The sequence below is a fragment of the Zonotrichia leucophrys genome, chromosome 1A, assembly GCF_028769735.1.
Source record: "Zonotrichia leucophrys gambelii isolate GWCS_2022_RI chromosome 1A, RI_Zleu_2.0, whole genome shotgun sequence".
NCBI lineage: Eukaryota > Metazoa > Chordata > Aves > Passeriformes > Passerellidae > Zonotrichia > Zonotrichia leucophrys.
Window position 1 is genome coordinate 19,629,360 of NC_088170.1, and position 11,483 is coordinate 19,640,842.

The window sequence follows — 11,483 nt, forward strand, 5'->3', positions numbered from 1 at the left end:
CCCCTCTGCTGCCACCAGGTCTACCATGGTGCCAGGCATTTATTTCCTACCAGATGGGAAATAACTCGGGATCTCACTGCTATTTTTCTCCTTTTTCCCTTCACTCCCTGTGTGGGTGGTGATTTGCACATACCCAAGCAGGTTGAAATGATGTGGCTGTGTCCTGTGCCTGCCCCTCTGGTGGCCGTGCCACCTCTGTGGCAACAAGTGAGCGTGTGTGTCAGCCCACACAGCCAAAGCAGAGCTTCTCAAGGGCCGTGTGGACATGCCATTCCATAGGCTGAGGAGCTTCAGGACCTGCTCTGCACATGATGAGATGCTTCTGCGGAAAGATAACTTCGTCTAATAGCTCCTGGACAGCTTGAAGCCTCCCAGCATTATCTGAAGTCCTTTAGAAATAAGCTCTCCATCCTATTGATACTCACAGGGGTATCACAAATGTTTGTGATATTTGTTTAACAGTTTGTCAGGTCTGGTGATCTGACTGGAAGAAGTTTGATAACACATATAAGTTTCCTGGCTTCATTTCTCACATTTTACAAGACTGACATCTAAATATATTTTGTTTTGGCACAGCAATACATTACTGGAGAGCAAACCTGCTCCCACTGAGACCATTAAAAATTGTGAGTTGTGGGGAATAACTCACAAATGACATTTACTCCTTCAATAGTATGCTAAAGAAGTTGCAATATGAGGACAGAAAATAAGTTTCAAAAAGTCAAAGAAATGGCTATGGAGTTTCTTAGGGTTTTTGGTCAATGTTGCAGATTCTCCATCTAGAAAAAATACTGATCTCACAGATAGTTTAAGGAAATAAGGTTTTGGTTTTAATATTTCAGAATATTTCAGCATAATATTTCAAAATAATGTCTGTAAAGCTCCCTTCACAACTTATTTTCGCAAGAATTTTGACATGAAAATAATATACAGAGAAGGTGCCTCTGATATGTTTTGGAAGCTGTTTATTTTACTCTGTTATGTGAAAATTGCTCATGAAGTGATCTGATAACATCACATATAACAGAAATGCAAAAACACTTCAAATGGGAAAACTATGTGTTGATGAAGGGTAAGAGGTAAAAATCAGATCTGGTGACAAATATGAGCCTACTCTCTTGTTTTGTGCTCTGGTTTATTTTTATATCATTTTATCTCTGTCTGTGCTTCCAAATTATGTTACTTTAATTAAGTAGACTGTTCTGTTAGAAAGCAGAGGGTTCTTAGCCTGTCTCAAAGTCCTCAGACCCAAAATAATTGAGGATATCATGAGGACAGCAGGATGCTCTTCTAAAAATACTCTTATGAATGACTTTTCTTTAGAGAAATTTTTCAATAATTACTATATTACAGGACTAAGCATATGGAGATGTCTTAGTGAAAAATTTGCTCCTGTGAAGAAGAGTTGAACAAATATATTCAATTTATGGTCTGGTCAGGGGGTAATGAATCATCTGACTGGAGAAAAGCTCCCGTCAGGGTGGGAAGTATGCAAAGATGACCTTATTTTGTTTTTTTTTCCTTTACTCAGTTTTTCTGAAGTGAGAAGAGTCCCACACCATATGAAATCTCTAGACTACTCCCTATTTCCTCTGAGGAAATTCAGTTTCTATCCCTCATCTGATCACTGAACTATAAACCACCCTGACAAACAGGCCAGAGAAGGAGGTTCCTCATCTCTTCTGTTAACTGCATCTCATTTCAGAGTAATTGAAGCTTATTAAATGGAAGGAGGAGATAACAGTTAGACAACAAGTAGGATATTGGCCTGGAAATTTTGGGAAATTATTTTCAATCCCTACCTTCCAGGCCAGAGGAAAGATTCTGGCTTCTTCTCCCCACTCTATCCATAGAAGGTTGTGTGCTTGCCTTTGGCATGCCCTGTGGGAAAACTGCTGTAGGCATCCACGTCTGAATGAGCCTCATGGTGAGGAAACCAAACCTTCAAATGGGAGGAGAAGGAGTGAGGACAGAAAAGTTGATTTGGTCTTTTCTGTGGTTCCTCAGGGTCCCTACCAACCCTTTGCAAGGCGCTGAACAACAAACGCTGACTGGTAAAAAAATGTAGTTTTTCTGATCCTAGCAGAGAGCCCCAGTAAAGTATTGTCTTTTTCTGGGTTGATTCCTGGCATGTTGTTTAATTGAAACCAAATGAGTGTGCCTTTCCAGTACTATTTTTCAAAAAGAGAGACTGAAAACAAAACTTGCTCAGTTTTTTTAAGGATAAGCGGAGTTAGGGTTCCTAGACCTGTGCCTGCAGTGTGCCATTTTTGTGCCACACTTAGTTTCCAAAAGATTAAGAAGACTGCCAAGGAAGATCACAGCTATGTAAACACAACTTTGACTTTTGCAGTGTCCCCAAGAAAGATACAGAAAGGAGCCAAACAAGTCAAGAGTGATAATGGATTGCTTGTAACCACTTACAGTTCTTGCCAAGAGCACTCCAAACTGAGCTCTTGCCTGAGCATGGCTGCTGCTATGGACCTTCTCCTGAACCCAGGAGCAGCTATTCAGAAATAGCCCAGTCAGCCCCAGCCCAGCTCAACACATCCACATCCACATCCACATCCACATCCACATCCACATCCACACCCACATCCACACCCACACCCACATCCACACCCACACCAGTGTGGCACTGTGCAGTCAGATAGATTTGAGTCAGAAGTCCGTGCTCATGCCAGCTGGCTGTTCTTGCCAGTGAGGATGATGGTCTGGGATGCAGAGCCAGTGCTGTGACATTTTTGATGTTTGCCTGGTCTCTGCTAACACCCAGTCTGCTGTCCTGCCCTACAGCTTGGTGTGGGCAAGGACACCAAGAGGGGGTGCTGGGAGCTAACCCCACCTAAAGAGACACAGAGATGGCTCTTAGTGTGGAGACAAGCTCAACACAATTTAGAGACAAGCTCAACACAATTTAGAGACAAGCTCAGCACAATTTAGATTAAAGACATACTGTCCTATGATATATGTCAGCTGTGCCTGTCATGAACTAAGGGAGGTGTTTAAAAGATGGGTCTCACACTATTCTTGAGGCTTTTAAGATTGAATGCAATCAAATATGCTTTAAACTTTGTACCTTACTTAATTTCTCATCTTATATTCTCATACAATAAACTCAATTATGTCAATGGTCTTTTTCAACCTAAATGATTCTGTGATTCTATGCTCCCTGATGAGTAAATCCATATGTTAAATATTAAATATTGTAGTGAAAAGAACCTTGTATGGAAATACTGTAGAGTACTGTGAAGCTCTCCAAACTCACCAAGATAGTTTAAAAATCACCAATAAACACTTTGGGGAGATGAAAATAACAGGCACTTAAGAGTTCATGAACCTTCCCATAATAAAAACTAATATCTGGAAGTTAAGCTGTACTCCAGCAAAAGCTTAAGTACTGCTGGAACTTAGGGAGTCATTTTAGTAATGAACTGGAATTTAGCAACCACAACTAAAGAGCAGGCAGTTCTCCCTCTCCTGCCATCTCCAGATCACAGCCAGAAGCTGTCATCAGCTCTGTCTGAATGTAATTATTGGTCTTGATACAGAGACGGGAAAGATAAATCAAGTTTCCTGTATATGGGATGTCTCAGGGGTGATAGCAAAAACAAGAGCAATTTTGAGGCACGCAGCTGCAGCCTCCATGGCTGAGATTTACTGGAATGAGGTGCAACCGTGGGAGGAAACTGAGAAGCAACTGCAGCCAGGTGTGATGATGGGCATGGTTATGTAATGGTGCACAGCACAGAGACAGACACTCAAGCCTACAGTCAGACTTGCTGAGAGAAATTTGGCAGCTACCTCCATCTCCCTGGGTCAGAGTGCTGCACTTACACAGCTTCAGGAGTCAAGGTAGCACCTTTGGAAAGTACTTACGTGCTGGTGACTGGCTTCTTTGAAAAGCTCTTAAAATTCCCCTATAGTGCAAAAAAAAAAAAAAGATTAATCTTGAATTCATATTGTTTACCACATGTAAACAGAGATTAGAAAACCAATTTATGTAGCAGTAAGTGAAAGTCCTCTGCTTCTTTTTCGTACTCTGTTGAAGACTAAATTTCACCCACCATCCTATATACATTTTTAGAGGTGTGACAAGTAATGGTGGGCAAGGGGAGAAAGAGGCTGGGTGTTTTTGCTACCAGTGCTGTTTAGAACCATTCTTCCCTCTTCACAATGGATAAACATGGAGCAGAGCATGCATTTTAACTAGGAGGGATGTATTCTTGCCTCAATATATTTGTGTGATTTTTTTTTTTCAATGCAAACTGCAGTGTATGCCTAAGAGATTAATTAAAAAGATGAAGCAATTTTAGCATCCATTCAGGAAATGCTATATTGATTACATATTTTTATTTACATTACAAAAAATAATTTCTGAGACCTGACTTCAGGCAGTCAGAATTTCATATATTTGTTGGCAACAGTCTAATAAAAAGATCAAAATTGGTTCTTTTTTTTTGCTGTTGTTCCACACCAGTTTATTTCCTCAAGGCAGTACCTGGTTCATATACTTAATACTTTGTATTTAAATCAATATTTTTGTTCCACTTACATATGAAATCAAATATTCGAAGACTTGACTTATTCTTCTGTAAAATGACTGCTTCAGATGTCTCTATTAAAATATTAATGAAAACATAACATTTTCTTATAACTATGACTTTTGTCTGCACTTTTGATTCTAATTAAAAGCAATAAATCTGCCAGAGAAATCTTATTATATAACTCTAGAATTGTCATAAATGGGAACATTTCATACCTCAATATTGCTTTCCAGAAATTCAGCTTTAAAATAGGAAATAAAATAGTTTTAAAAGACATCATCATAAATAATTCATGTAAGTCCTGTTCTTAAGAGTTCATTGATAGTAGTTTTGTATATTAAATCACCCATGGGTTTTATTTGAAACTTTTTCCATTAAGTTTGTCTATCCAAGGGTCCAATGAATTGAGGCAAAGTGATAAAGCCCAATACTGTCTCCACCATAGCCATACTCAGTGAGATTTTAGATAATATTTTCAACATAAAATGAAGCAAACCATTCACTGTAAACAACTTCTCCTACAATGTTTGAGAGGAAAGGTGCTTGGAGGGATAGTTGCTTCTCCTGCTACCTTGTTTTGTTACTGCTATGTATTTATCATCTTTGACTCTGGAGAGCTTTTCAAAGCCAGAGGGGTTGATGTGAGGCAATACTTTTCAGAAATTTGACATAGAATCATTAAATCATGGAATTATTATGGGTGGAAAAGAACTCCAAGGCAATCAAGTCCAACCTTAGACAGAACACCACCATGTAAACTAAACCATAGCACTAAGTGCCACATCCAGTCATTTCTGGAATACCTCCAGGATGGTCACTTTACCACTTCTTTTCCAATGGGTATCCTTTTCCAATGCTTAATCACCATTTTAGTGAAAAAAAAAAAAAATTGTCCTGATGAGTTCAAGTGAGTTATATCTATTTTTGAGGCATTTCCACTTATTGTGGCCTTACCATTCAGACTACACCTCCTGAGTTTGGCTACAAGGAAATTTGCTTTCTCCACATAAGGAAGTCTGGCTTCATGAGTAGAAATGGAAATTTCATCTTCCCTCCATTAATTTCCCCTGTTTCTTTTTGCCTTCAGTGCAGATCTCTTACTGCTGGGGAGTGTTGTAACCTCGTAGCCTGATATAAAAAGTGACTGGCAACATAGATTTTTGCTATAATTTTTGAATGGAAGAGACTGTGATTCTCTGCTGTTGCTGTAAATGCAGGGAGGTCTAAGAAAACTTATGGTAGTAAAGACATCTGCTCACTGTGCTATATTTGAGCTATATTGAGGCTCTCCCACGCATCGAGCATGGCTTTGATGCTGAGGTATTTTCTCCCTCTGATAGTTTATGTCTATGCATGGATTCCTACTGTGCCTACAAACACATTGGACAACCCATACTCTTTCTCTGCAGCATCTTTCAGTTTTTCATCAATCCCCTTTCTTCACTTTTTTCAGAGGTAGATGGGGGAATCTACCCTGAGAATGTGGACTTCATGCTACAATGCAAATAGAGACCTCAGAGATTTCTGTGAGAAAATTATTTAAGTGGTTTTCCAGCAGAGGACCATCACACCTAGTAATTTGGGATTTGACCATCCAGATTGGAGGTCTGCCTGGAACCTATTGCATGTTCCTTTTCCCCTGAATCTGGGTTTTATTTTCACAGTAGGAAGGAGTGAGATGAGAGGGAAAGATTGTGATAGCCGCTTAAGTCAAAAGACCAGTATGCACATCAAGACTGACTGCTACAAGTACAACTAATATTAAGGCAAGGGAATGTTCTGAAAATAATACCAAGTTTTGTTTTCCTCAGTCTTAGCATGGGACTTTACACAAGATATGTAGCCCACCTGCTGGATATTGCTCCTGTAGCATTCAATCCAGTATTTATGCAGTTTTAAACTAGTTATAAAACTTCTTCCCAGTAGCTGAAGAGAGGTCAAGATTTGTATGCTTGTACTCTACCATATTCTTCCATATATTTTTCAAAGCAGAGATTTATCGAGGTCATTCAAAGCTGAATTTTCAGAATTTCCTGCCCAGGATATTCTAGGGCACTGGCTTGTGCTGTAAGGATGAGAAAGGCATTTGAACCAGGATTTTTCCCTCTGATGTTCATCCACTGTGATCTTAGGGAGTGTGTAGGGACCCAAAATTTTCTCTTGAGGTATGGTTAAACTAAAGGATTAAGCCCTGTTGGTAGAGAAGATATACCCCAAACTGGTTTCAGTATCTGCTGGGGTTGTGCAGCTCTATCCTCTCTGGGTTTTGGTGGTCAGCATGTACCCACTGTGAGGAACTTCAGCTGACTGTGAAAGTTCAGCAGTGAAATTGATGTGCTGAAGACATTTTACCTGATAGGTTAGAAGAGAAGATCTACTACAGTAATTTGGGTTCCAAATCCTCTTTTGTTGTTGAACCTCCAAAAAGCCTCTCTTCCCATCATTATTTCATGTGGAAAACCCAACAAGACTGAAAACTGTTTCTATTTCTTCTACTGCTGAGAATATACATATATCGTACTCTTCAAATCTCCACCATGCTGCTGGACTTGCTGGATGTAAATTGCAAACATTTCAATAATTAAACTACAGAATTATTTAATGACTCGAGATACTCCAGCAGGAATTTGAACGCCTCAGGATAAAAAGCCCTCTTAAATAAGAATGTGAAATAGCAAGAGTCGTACTCATGAATGCAAGTTGTTCGATCAAGAGTGTAGAACAGTTTGAAAGGGAAAATGCCAGACTTTATTTTTACCTTAATTTGCATTCAAAGTCTGGGCTTTTGGGCAGCCTGTACTATACTCAGCCTGATTTATTGGTTTTATTGCTGTTTTCATTATGCCAGTTTTTCTGCTGGTGCTTTTTTCTTTTTTCTTTTTTTTCAAGAGCAGTTTTTGTTTGAAATTTTAATTTATTCTATTTATCTTTTTATCTATTTCTTGAAGAAGATTTAAAAAAACTTATAAGCTACAAATGTTATTATGAGGCTGGCAGTCCGGTTGTTCTGACTGGACATTACCCTCTGTCTGTTTATTTTCTACACCAGATTTAATGTTGGCTTTTCCAGCACTGCATAACAACCAAATAGAAAGTCACAGTGCACTTGGTGTGATTACACACACTTAATCTCATCTTACTTTTTTAATTTCCCTTTGGTGGAACCTTTTCTATAAAGCTATTCATTGCTTTGCTTTTCTTCCATTAATGTTCACACATAAAAGAGCATTATGAGAAAAAATCAGTGTTGCTCTAACTTTGTTTTCCTTTGTGTCATGAAGAAGACTGTAGTGTGAAGTCCAAAGAGGCACCAAAGAATCATGAAATATTCATATTTGTCATGTTTTCACATGGTGTCTTTAACTGAGGAAAAGTGATGTTACAGTGTTAGAGCCAGAAGGAAAATATGTGTGTTGCATATGCTATTGGAAACTCTCAGCTGGTGAGGGGAATGGGTGACACAGCTCTGAGCCTGAAAGCAGGGTTCTCATTCAGTGTTTCACAAACTTGTCTTGGCACAGGAAGAATTGCTAAGATTTCAACAAGTTGTGGAGTGTAGAACAGGTTGGACACTGGCCTGACTGCCAAAGAGAGGGTCCTGATCCTTTCTTTATCCCCCACCATCCCTTGCCTTCTGTTCTCACCGCTGCATGAGATGCTCTCCATACAGAAGAGCAAGCACAGAGAAATGCTGTTTATGGCTTCCTTCCAGGCTCTGTTCCATGGACAATGTGCAAGAAGTGCAGAAATTTAGGGAAGACATTTTTCAGCCCCATGCATCTTCATTCTTGCAGCTTTCCATCAGGCTTTGCCTATTTTACATAACATTCATTCTTGTGGCAAGTCTGGTCTAAATTAAGTGTGTAATAGCTGAAGCCCCTTGAAGAAAAGTCCTTCGTGCAATAGACCTGCATTTGCTTCATTTGCCTTGAATTAAAAGCAGGAACTTCTGCAAATCAAGTAGGGACTTCTGCAAATCAAATATCCATTTTTTTTTCTCTGCTACACAATGACTCACAACAACAATTTCATTTGGTATTATAATCAAAGATTTTAATTTCTCCAAATGGAGGTCGATTTCTATTCTTTCTTTCCCATTCCTTTTATGTTAACACCGTAAAGAGTTCAGCGTGGGATCTTTCACTGAAAATGCATAAAACATAAGGAAATAGTGTGAATTAAATTATTTTTTCACAATGCTCTCTTTTGCCCATTACGTTGCAGAACATAAAAGCACTGAAGAGCTATTTTGTTTTTGTATCTGCCTGCAAAAGAGGGGATGGAGATACAGATGCATCTCATTTTCTGTTATTGCAGAGGCATCAAATCAACTCATTTTTCCCATTTTGCCTTTTTCCAGAAAGGACTGATCCTTCCTCTCCATTTACAGTGATTTTCCTGTGAAGCTGCATGAACCTCCCATGCACCTCCAATTACACTAGCTCCACGTCTTCCTGCTGAGCTGGCTCTTCCCTGAAACATTTTCCCTTTACTCTGTCCTCAGACATTTTTCTTTTTTCTTAAATGTGGTGGATTTTTTGGGGAGTTTGGAGGGCCATGTCCCAAGTCAGAGTAGGCACAGCCTCAGGAGGCCCCCAGGAACCCCTCTCCTCCTGGCACAGTTTCCCCTGTGTTTCTCCTAGCACGGTACTCACCCGTGGCTGCCGTGTCTGAGCACTGCTGCTCTGGCTGCTTCCAGGCTTGATTTTAATTGCACAGCTCCAGAAACTCTCCAAAGGGCTACTCAGTGGAGCTGCTCTTAACCTGACTGACACAAGGAGATGTGCTGCATTTGGCCCAGCTGGAAGTGGGATTTTTTTTCCATGTCTTTTAAGGTGCTTTCACAAAGCTCATGGCTTGTTCATTAGAAAAGCGTTATGGCTCATAGGCACAGTTAATTAGTACTTATGAATAAAAGAAAAGTAGGAAGGAAAATCAGACCAGTAAAAACAACAAAAAACAAAAAGCAAAAAAACCACCCAACAATGAAGGTCTATTGGAGCAAGGCACTCAAAAATTAATAAGAAAATATATTGATGTTGTAGATTTTACAGTGATTTTTCATTTCCAGTGTAACATAAATCAAATAGACATTGGCATGTGGTTCAGCTGAACTGGCACACACATATAACTGTGTGCATGTCGGTCTGTCAGACAGGTGATTCTCTGGTGTCAAACAGCCAGGAAAGAGAGGAGTACTTAAATAGGGAGAACAGGGCAACTGTGCACGGCTGTCACCAATGCTATCAAGAAACTTTTAAAACCCAGCTGAGGAAGGACCACTAGATTAATTTCACTTTGCTCCCTGTGGCTGCAACTCAGCTGGATGTTTTTGAACAACTGTATTATGAAACACTTAAAAGCATGAACTGTGCTGCAGAGAGGCTGACCTCTTGATGGTTAAATTCAGGCACCAAAAAAATCTCCCTCGAAAAATGCTAGTGTTTCACACAAACCATGCAGGTTTGTAAGATAAATACATTCTAAGCATGGCTGCTAGAAGGCAAGAAATTTGGTGAAGCATGTAGTTAAAGATTATACCATCATATGAAAAATACACAGATGTGTAGGGGGACAGAATATAAGTAAATAAAGGTAATATAGAAAGTAATCTAATCCTCTAAAGAGTTGCAGCTGGGTTAATTATTAAAAATTAGGAGCAGGCCTGATGTTAACAGGCCACAGCTGTAGCCAATCAGAAGAGTGTTATAAAAGAGTGGATTGCATGGTTGAAGGGGATCTGGAGTCAATTGGCTGCAGTGAGGATAAGGAAGAGTCAGTGCCTGGAGGAGCTGCCTGTGAGAAACATCAAGGAGGTACGAAACTCTTGCAATATGGAACCTTTGTAATATAATGACAATAGAACTTTAGCAATGTAATGACACTACAAATGGGCTGTATAAAGCTAAGTATCGCTTTGGGCATTACTGGCAATTTGAGCCTTTTGAGTGCTTGACTTTGCCATTCTACTTCTATTCTTTTAAGAAGAAGCATTGTTTCCGCGACTGTGCTCAAACATGAGCAGTAGGCTCAGTACAGCCAACGCGTTCTATTTATCCATAAATCAACACACTTTACATTGAGAGAACAAATCGGTGACCAGAAGAAATCTGCATCAGCTAGTGTGGCATCTTAAGGATTCTGGGATAAATCAGGGCAGAAAGAACAAGGAGCTGCGGCAAATTTTGCTCCTTCTGTCAGAGCAGAAAGCTGTGGCTCTCTTCCCTCTGACTTTTTTATTGCCTATGAATAGCACCAGTGGGTCATTTCAGGGAAGAAAATCTTCCCTTGAGCCAACAGCTGGACACTCCTATCCTGTCTTTCTATCTGTTTATCCTGCATTCACACCCTCCCTACATGCCTAATCCTCTTGTGCTGCTCTTTAATACCAACAGCCATGTCCTGAGATATGTTATCCCTGGAAAAATAATTTCCAGTTTGTACCCTAGCGGTCTGGTATCAGTTTCCCTGACACTGGATTTTATGCAATTCTGTGATGTTTCAAAATTTACTGTCACAATATGTCTTGCTGGTAAGTAAGAAGGGGACTCAAGATTCTCATTTTAAGCATTAGATAGAAGTGGAAAAAGGAGCTATGATCCTATATGACAAGTCAGATGATCCGGGACTGGGTGATAGGAAACAAACTCCAGGATGGGACTGAAATAATTGAAGAGCCAAAGGTTTTCTTCGCTGCCAGAAATAATTCAGTGAAGATAAAGGCCTTGTGCTCTCTTTCCCTCATAACATTTCCTTTCTCCCAAGCTGTGTCAGATTCAGAGCTTGTCAAATAAATTAAACAAATCAAATATAGTTTATAGCTTTCCCTTCAAAAAATTCACTTCATAAATAGTCCATGGATTTTCTTGAGTCATTATGCTGTATAATTAGGAAGGAAAAAGGGTATTTCATGTAAAATTCATCAAATACAGTCTT